We start from the raw sequence: 6962 nt of genomic DNA, 5'->3' as shown, positions 1-6962 counted from the left end.
GATATAGCGCAGACCAGGGATAGAAGAGATGTGGGAGCAAAGGAAAAGAGGAGGTTGGGTGTATTGCTTGTGTGGGGTGTACTGTATCTGAAGTAGGGATTATTACCTCATTTTACAAAAGCTCAGAGTGGTCTAAGAACTTCCCGTGGCCACACAGCTGACGAGTGAAGGAGCTGGGTTTTGAAAAATAGGATGTTGAAAATAACAGGAATATGTGAAGACAGCAAGAAAGGTCAAAATCTAACATGAGCTGGGTGGTGGGGTAACAGTTTTTTAATTGATGGATGGTTGTTAGTCTCACATCCATCCTTCTTGGGGAGTGCTGAGATGGTCAACATTTATAACAGAGTGCTAAATGCTTTCTATACAAGCATAAAATACATGGTTTTAATAAGAATGCCTTCAGTTGGTAAATTAATATTCCTTTTTCAAGATGCTTTCTCTTAGGTGGGTAACCTAGGACCTATAGTAGTCCTTCGCTTCAAAGTGAGACGTGTCTGCTATTTGAATGTATGTAAGAATTTGTCACCCTAACTGGTTTGTCTCAGTGGATAGAGCGTGGGCCTGCGGACTGAAGGGTCCCAGGTTCGATTCCGGTCAAGGGCATGTACCTTGGTTGCGGGCACACCCCAGTAGGGAGTGTGCAGGAGGCAGCTGATCAATGTTTCTCTCTCATCGATGTTTCTAACTCTCTATCCCTCTCCCTTCCTCTCTGTAAAAAATCAATAAAATATATTTTTTTAAAAAAAGAATTTCTATAAATATGTTGCAATGGTATGCCCTGGCTATCGAATAGGACCCAGCCTAGTTAGGATTGTCCCCTACTAAAAAGGGAGAGAGATGCCTTCCAATAATACCAGCAGTTAGGGAAGGCTCTGCACTCCTCCCTTCATCACAGTGCTGGATACACGTGCCCTCTGCAGCTTAGCTCATTTCTAGCCAGTGTATGCTCTACTCCTCCCCTCCCCCCCGCCCCCCCCCCAATGAAAGCCTTTCCAAAAATAACAAGTGCATCACTTTCTTTGTAGACTTCCTCTTGCCAGGATCAGTATGGCTGATATACAAATTATAGGTAGGTGTGCAAAACAGATCAAGGTTCACTGTCTCTGAGCCCACTCACTACCCCTCCCCAAGATCAGATGTTGCCCTTCGCTCTCAGCTAATCGCTTCTGCAAACATTGCTAGTTCCTGACACTCAGGCTGCACTTGGATCAAAGCAGCACGGGCTGCCTCTTCTTAGAAAAGGAGAAATAAATGAGGTCCGTCGTTTTGCAAAGGACCATACTCAAAGCACGACTTCACTGGTTTAAATTTTAGGAATTTGTATTTGAAATAGGTCCCTATGCTTATGTATTAGGCCATTTTTATTGGTGAGTAATTTGCCTCTGTCTTTTCTTTCCCTATCAGATACAGAACTCTTTCTATTGGAATTAAATTTTTACAGGAAAGATGAAATGCCTGTAATGAAATTCCTCTCCCATAATCTGATGATAGAATGTTGCTAAGTGAAATGACTATTGCTTCCCAAACAGCCACTGAAAAAGTGAAATTCTTTGGCATGGTGGACTAATTACTGTGTGTGTGTGTGTGTGTGTGTGTGTGTGTGTGTGTGTATGTGTGTGTGTGTCCTGCTGTATTAAGTGAAATTTTTGGATTTTTCAATCATATTGACTATACAAAACATCAAAATCACACCTGCCCTCTATGAACTGTCAGTCTCTCTTTCCCTCTGCTCTCCTGGCTAACTGCCTCCCTACTTTAGGCATGAAAGGAGAGAGAAAGGGAAGAAAAGGGGATGAAGAAGAAGAGGGACAAGGTAGAAAGGGCAGGAAACACCTTCCCACAGCACCTCTCACTGGCTCACTACCCTCATCTGCTTTTATGCTTTTCTTTGACTCCAGTCTGCACTCTGAAATGTGAATGAAACTTCCAGGGAAACCTGGAGGCAGAAAGCTGCCTCCCAAGGCCATTGCCACTTAACAATAGAATGTTGTGATGGTTAAGTTTATGTGTCAACTTGACGGGGCTCAGAGACAACCAGAGAGCTGGTAAAACAACATTTCCTGGGGGAATCTGTGAGGGGTGTCTCCAGCAGAGATTAGCATTTGAGTTGGTGGACTGAGTTAAGAAGATGGTCCTCATGATGCAGGGGCATCTCTCAGCAACAGAGGGCCTGAAGAGAACGAACTGTGGAGGAAGGCCTACTTTGTCCTCTTGTTTGAGCTGAGACATCCATCTTCTTCTGCCCAGGGACATTGGCACTCCTGGTTCTCAGGCCTTCAAACTTGGACTGAATCACACACCACAAGCTTTCTAAGGTCTCCATCAGCAGACAGCAGATGTGAAACTTTTTAGCCTCCACGTAAGCCAATTCCTCATAATAAATCTCCTCATCTCTATCTCTACCTATATGAAAAAATAAACATTAAGTATATAAATAATGATAGAGAGAGGGGTGAGGGAGAGAAAGAGAGATCTAATTAGGTCTGTTTCTTTAAATACCCTGAGCAATAAACTGGAAAGTATGAAAGTTAGAAGCAACCTTATCTGCTCAAAATGGCAAAATGTGTAAATGCTGTGCTTGCCTTCTCCTGCAGCCACATCGAAATTACAACTAAACTATAGAGAAACTAACTATCCTTGAGACCCACCGGAAGTCTAGCTGAACAGAAGTCCTAGAACTAAGGATATACAGAAGAAGTCATGCTGAGACTAGTATGAGGGGCGGAGACAGGGAACAGGCTGGCCCCACACTCATGTGCGGTGATTAAAAATTGGGAGGGATATCTCAGCTTCAAAGGTTCTCCCTGAGGAGCAAGGAGTCCCAACTCCAGAACAGGATTCCCAGCTCAGGGTTCCAGTGCTGGGAAGAGAAGTCTCCATAACTTCTGGCTATAAGAACCAGCTTGGATTATAGCTGAGTGAGGTAGAGAAGGCTGCTGAAGTCCCAGGTATTCCTCCTAAAGGGCCCGAGCACTAACTTACTCCCTGATGGACTTATCTGCTCTGAGCTCCAGCACTGGCGCAGTGTTGGGGTCCAGCCCCAGCAGGTCCAGGGGTTCCCAAAGGTGTGGACGGAGTCGGCAAAGAATGAAGGAATGACACGGAGGCAGCGTTCAGTTGATCAGCATGGTTGGGTTCTCTTGCCTGGTTCTATCTTGAAATTTCTTTTGAGAGCCACATTTTTTAAACTTAAGCTATATAGGTAGGTACATTGTTATTAACTTAATTAGGGTACTCCTAAGCTGGCCTTTGCTAAAAATGTCAATCTGATTGAGATACTTCGCTGAGGTCGATCCCTTCCAACTCTCCCATCTGCACTCCTCTTGTATACTTGTTTCCTCTATCTCCTTTCATTCATCCCCTATATATGTCCACCCCCCACTTCTTCTAAGGCCACTTTTTTCAAAATAGACTTGCCCTGGCCGAAAACCGACTTCTGCGCATGGGCCACGAAGTTTCAATCGCACTGTGCATGCCTGCCCGCACGTGGTATTTTGTGGAAGAACCACACTAAAGGGGCCAAAGAGCCGCATGTGGCTTGCGAGCCGCCGTTTGCTGACCAGTGGCCAGGGAGAAAATAGAATGCATTATTTGATTAGTATGAGGAAACTTCTAAAAGACAAAATAACTCCATAAATGGGTTCTCTGTGGGAATCCTTATGGTACAGAAGTTAAAGAAAACCACCCTAGCTGTTGTGGCTCAGTGGGTACAGCGTCAGCCTGAGCACCGAAGGGCCCTGGGTTGTATTCCCAGACCTGCATGGCAGGTTCAATCCCCAGGGGTAGCTAATGGATGTCTGTCTGTCTGTCTCTCTCAGCATATAGTATCCACAGTGTATTCCACTGCAATACAGCCTTTGCGTCAAATAGCCGGTTGAGGCAGGTATGTCTGGACGTCAATGGCATGTTTATCTTCCTTTCCTCAAGTTCATTCATCCCCAACCCTTAGGAAGCAGTTTGTCATCCTTCCATGTTCCAGGGGCTGTGATGGGTGGCTTACACACAGAGATGGAGAACTGGCTACAGGTTTCAGATCTTCCATCCCAGTGAGAGAATAAACACAGTCAGGAGACCGTTCAGAATACAGCCAGCTCTGTGAGCATTGCGGATCAGAAAGAAACATTCTAAACATGATGCCTCTCTTCAAAGTCATATTTTTATTGTTTGCTTAACTGCGGGGCTGAAGGGGGATCGCAATAGATGTAATAAATAAATAACAACAGAAGATAAAAACAACTTAATAGATAGTGAAGGTGGCAGATGATTGACAGCTCAAGCTAGTCGCAGGGTTTCAGGGAGCTACTTGGGATGCCCTGCTGAGCTGAGGACTGGGACACAGAGCCTGGGAATGAGCATGAAGGAGCGCTGCGGGAGGGTAGGAGAGTGAGGCCAACGCGGAATTGTCAGAGCCCCGTCTGCACAGCAGCCTGACAGCTTCACTGTCCAATTCTCCTTTTTCCTTTTTCCTTTCATAGGTGTTACTCTTTAATGAAAAAAAATGCCTGCTTAGCTTCATCCCTGCATCCTCTAGCACCCGTTTGGAGACAGTTGTTTAGTTGTACTGTCCTGGCCAGTGTCACTCAGTGATTAGAGCATTGGCCCAGGCACTGAAGGGTCCAGGGTTCAGTTCCCAGGTTGGGCATGGCTGGGAGGCAACCAGTGACTGCTTCTCTCTCACTTAGATGTTCCTATCTCTATCATTTATGTCTATCTCTATCTCTATCTCTATCTCTATCGCTATCTCTATCTCTATCTCTATCTCATCTCTTTTCCTCCCTCTGCCCCTCCCTTCTACTATCTCTGAAAAGCAATGAAAAAAAAAATCCTCAGGTGAAGATAACAAAACAACAAAAAAAGTTTAGTTGTTCTTATTATTCTATTTGATAGTCAAATTTTGTTGCCTTAGGTCCATGAAAGCCCTTTAATCTCACTCCTGACCCTTCTCCCACTCCCCCAGTTTCCTGTTTTCTGCTACAATAAACTGCCTCTGGCGCAAATTTTATTTTTCTTTCCCCAGATCTGCAATCAGTCTTTTTTCCAGGAAACTTAGTGCCATTTATTGGGAAATGTAGAGACCACCATTTTTTCATTGGTATGCTCAAAATTATTTTGTTGATAATTGTACCCCGTCCTTTTAAGTAGACACATCTAAGATATACAATTTTTTTTTCACAGAAAAAACACCCCTAAATCATAAATTTATAATAACGGTCAAATTTAGATGTTACAGATAGTTTTGAGCATTCTGAGAACTCAGGAGATACACTACAGGGAGATTATTTTAGAAGCTTCCAGGTAAGTCCATGCTTCAGTATAAGCTTCCATTTAAGAGCTCGGTTTCTGATATTCTATGAAGGAAAATTTGCCTCTAAATTTTATGCTGGGATGTCATCGGAATAACTGCTTAATCACAACTACTTGACTTTTTAGATTTTGGTGCGCACGGTAAGAAATGTGTACAAATCTATCTGTGTACTTATCCTCAAAGCAGCCAATAAAATCTCAATTATGAAAAAACTATGTAGAACTAAAATTAAACAATGGAACAACAGTTCCCCAAAGTAGCTAGAAATAATGACCAAGTGCACTATCAGAAATATGATTAGGAAGACAGTCTCTAGGAAGAAGTAACACTTTGGAGGGATAATACATGGGAAAAACTGACAGATGACAACTGGGAGAAAATAATTTCAAAGTCTAACGTTCACAGGTAATTAATAGCTATGCAGACAGCACATATAATCTCTACAAATCAAAATGATAAAGCAGGAAATGCAAATGAGAATGCTCAGGGATATGATTAGGTAATTCACAGAAGAATAGCACAATACAGGTAAACCTTGCTTTTTGAAAGCTTGCCTGCTGTATGCCACTGTTTGACTTTTTTTTTTAGCTGTTAGGGAGGCAGCAGTGAGCAGTGAGAGTCCTCACCAAGCCTTTCTCAGGACCTACACTCAGCATCTCAGTATCAAGCTACCATGGCTGTGAGCTGTGTCTGTGAGCATCTGTGCGCATCTGTGAGCAAGATGTGTCCTAAGGTACCCAAAATGCCTATGAAAGCTTGTGTGTGTGTGTGTGTGTGTGGAGGGGGTGAAACTTAGAGTGAAATTTGATGTAATTGAGCATTTCCATCCTGGTGAATAAAATAAAGACATTGTGCATGCGTTGAACAAGCAGAGGGGAAGAATCCAAAAAGCTGCTGAAGTTACTACTTGGTTCTGCTCAATGGTCTTCTTTAGTCAGCATCTGGTAATAGATAAAGAGAAAAGTCTATTGCTTAAGTGCATCGATGGCTGTGCAAATCATGGTATTGCATTATCCTATACTTAAGGAGAAATCAAGTCACTCTTTTTAGGACGTGAAATACCCTGCACACACATTATTGCTACTTTATACAGTCTGTAATGTGTATCACAGTGACAAGGAAAAAAAATATGAAATGCCCTAAATTAAATTACAGCAGGCCAGCCGGGCCAGCATGGCTCAGTGGTTGAGCGCTGACCTATGAACCAGGAGATCATGATTCGATTCCTGGTCAGGGCACATGCCCAAGTTGCAGGCTCCATCCCCAGTAGGGAGCACATAGGAGGCAGCTGATCCATGATTCTCTCTCATCGTTGATGTTTCTAGCTTTCCCTCTCCTTCCCTCTCTGAAATATATATATATTAAAAGAGTCCCTGGTCCATTGGCAAGTGGCCAGATCCCTAGCAGCATCCCCTCTGGGGTGTAAATAAATAAATAAATAAATTACAGCAGGCCAGAGGATGGAAGGAAGAGACAGGAGAAGCTAACCAGTTAACAACTGCAGAGGAAAACACTGCTTACATTCCTGAGTGTATGTAGAAACTGAGTTAACTTCTAGGTGCCTAGTTCTGTGACTACCTAAAGAAAAGGCCAGGTGCCTCTCTCCTTGCTTACCCATGACCTCTCCACACTGCTGCCCACCAGCAACCCAAAG

The sequence above is a fragment of the Myotis myotis genome, unplaced genomic scaffold (genome assembly GCF_014108235.1).
Source record: "Myotis myotis isolate mMyoMyo1 unplaced genomic scaffold, mMyoMyo1.p scaffold_m19_p_5, whole genome shotgun sequence".
In the NCBI taxonomy this organism is placed as follows: Eukaryota; Metazoa; Chordata; class Mammalia; order Chiroptera; family Vespertilionidae; genus Myotis; species Myotis myotis.
The sequence above is the reverse complement of the archived record's forward strand: the minus strand, read 5'-3'. Positions refer to the sequence as shown.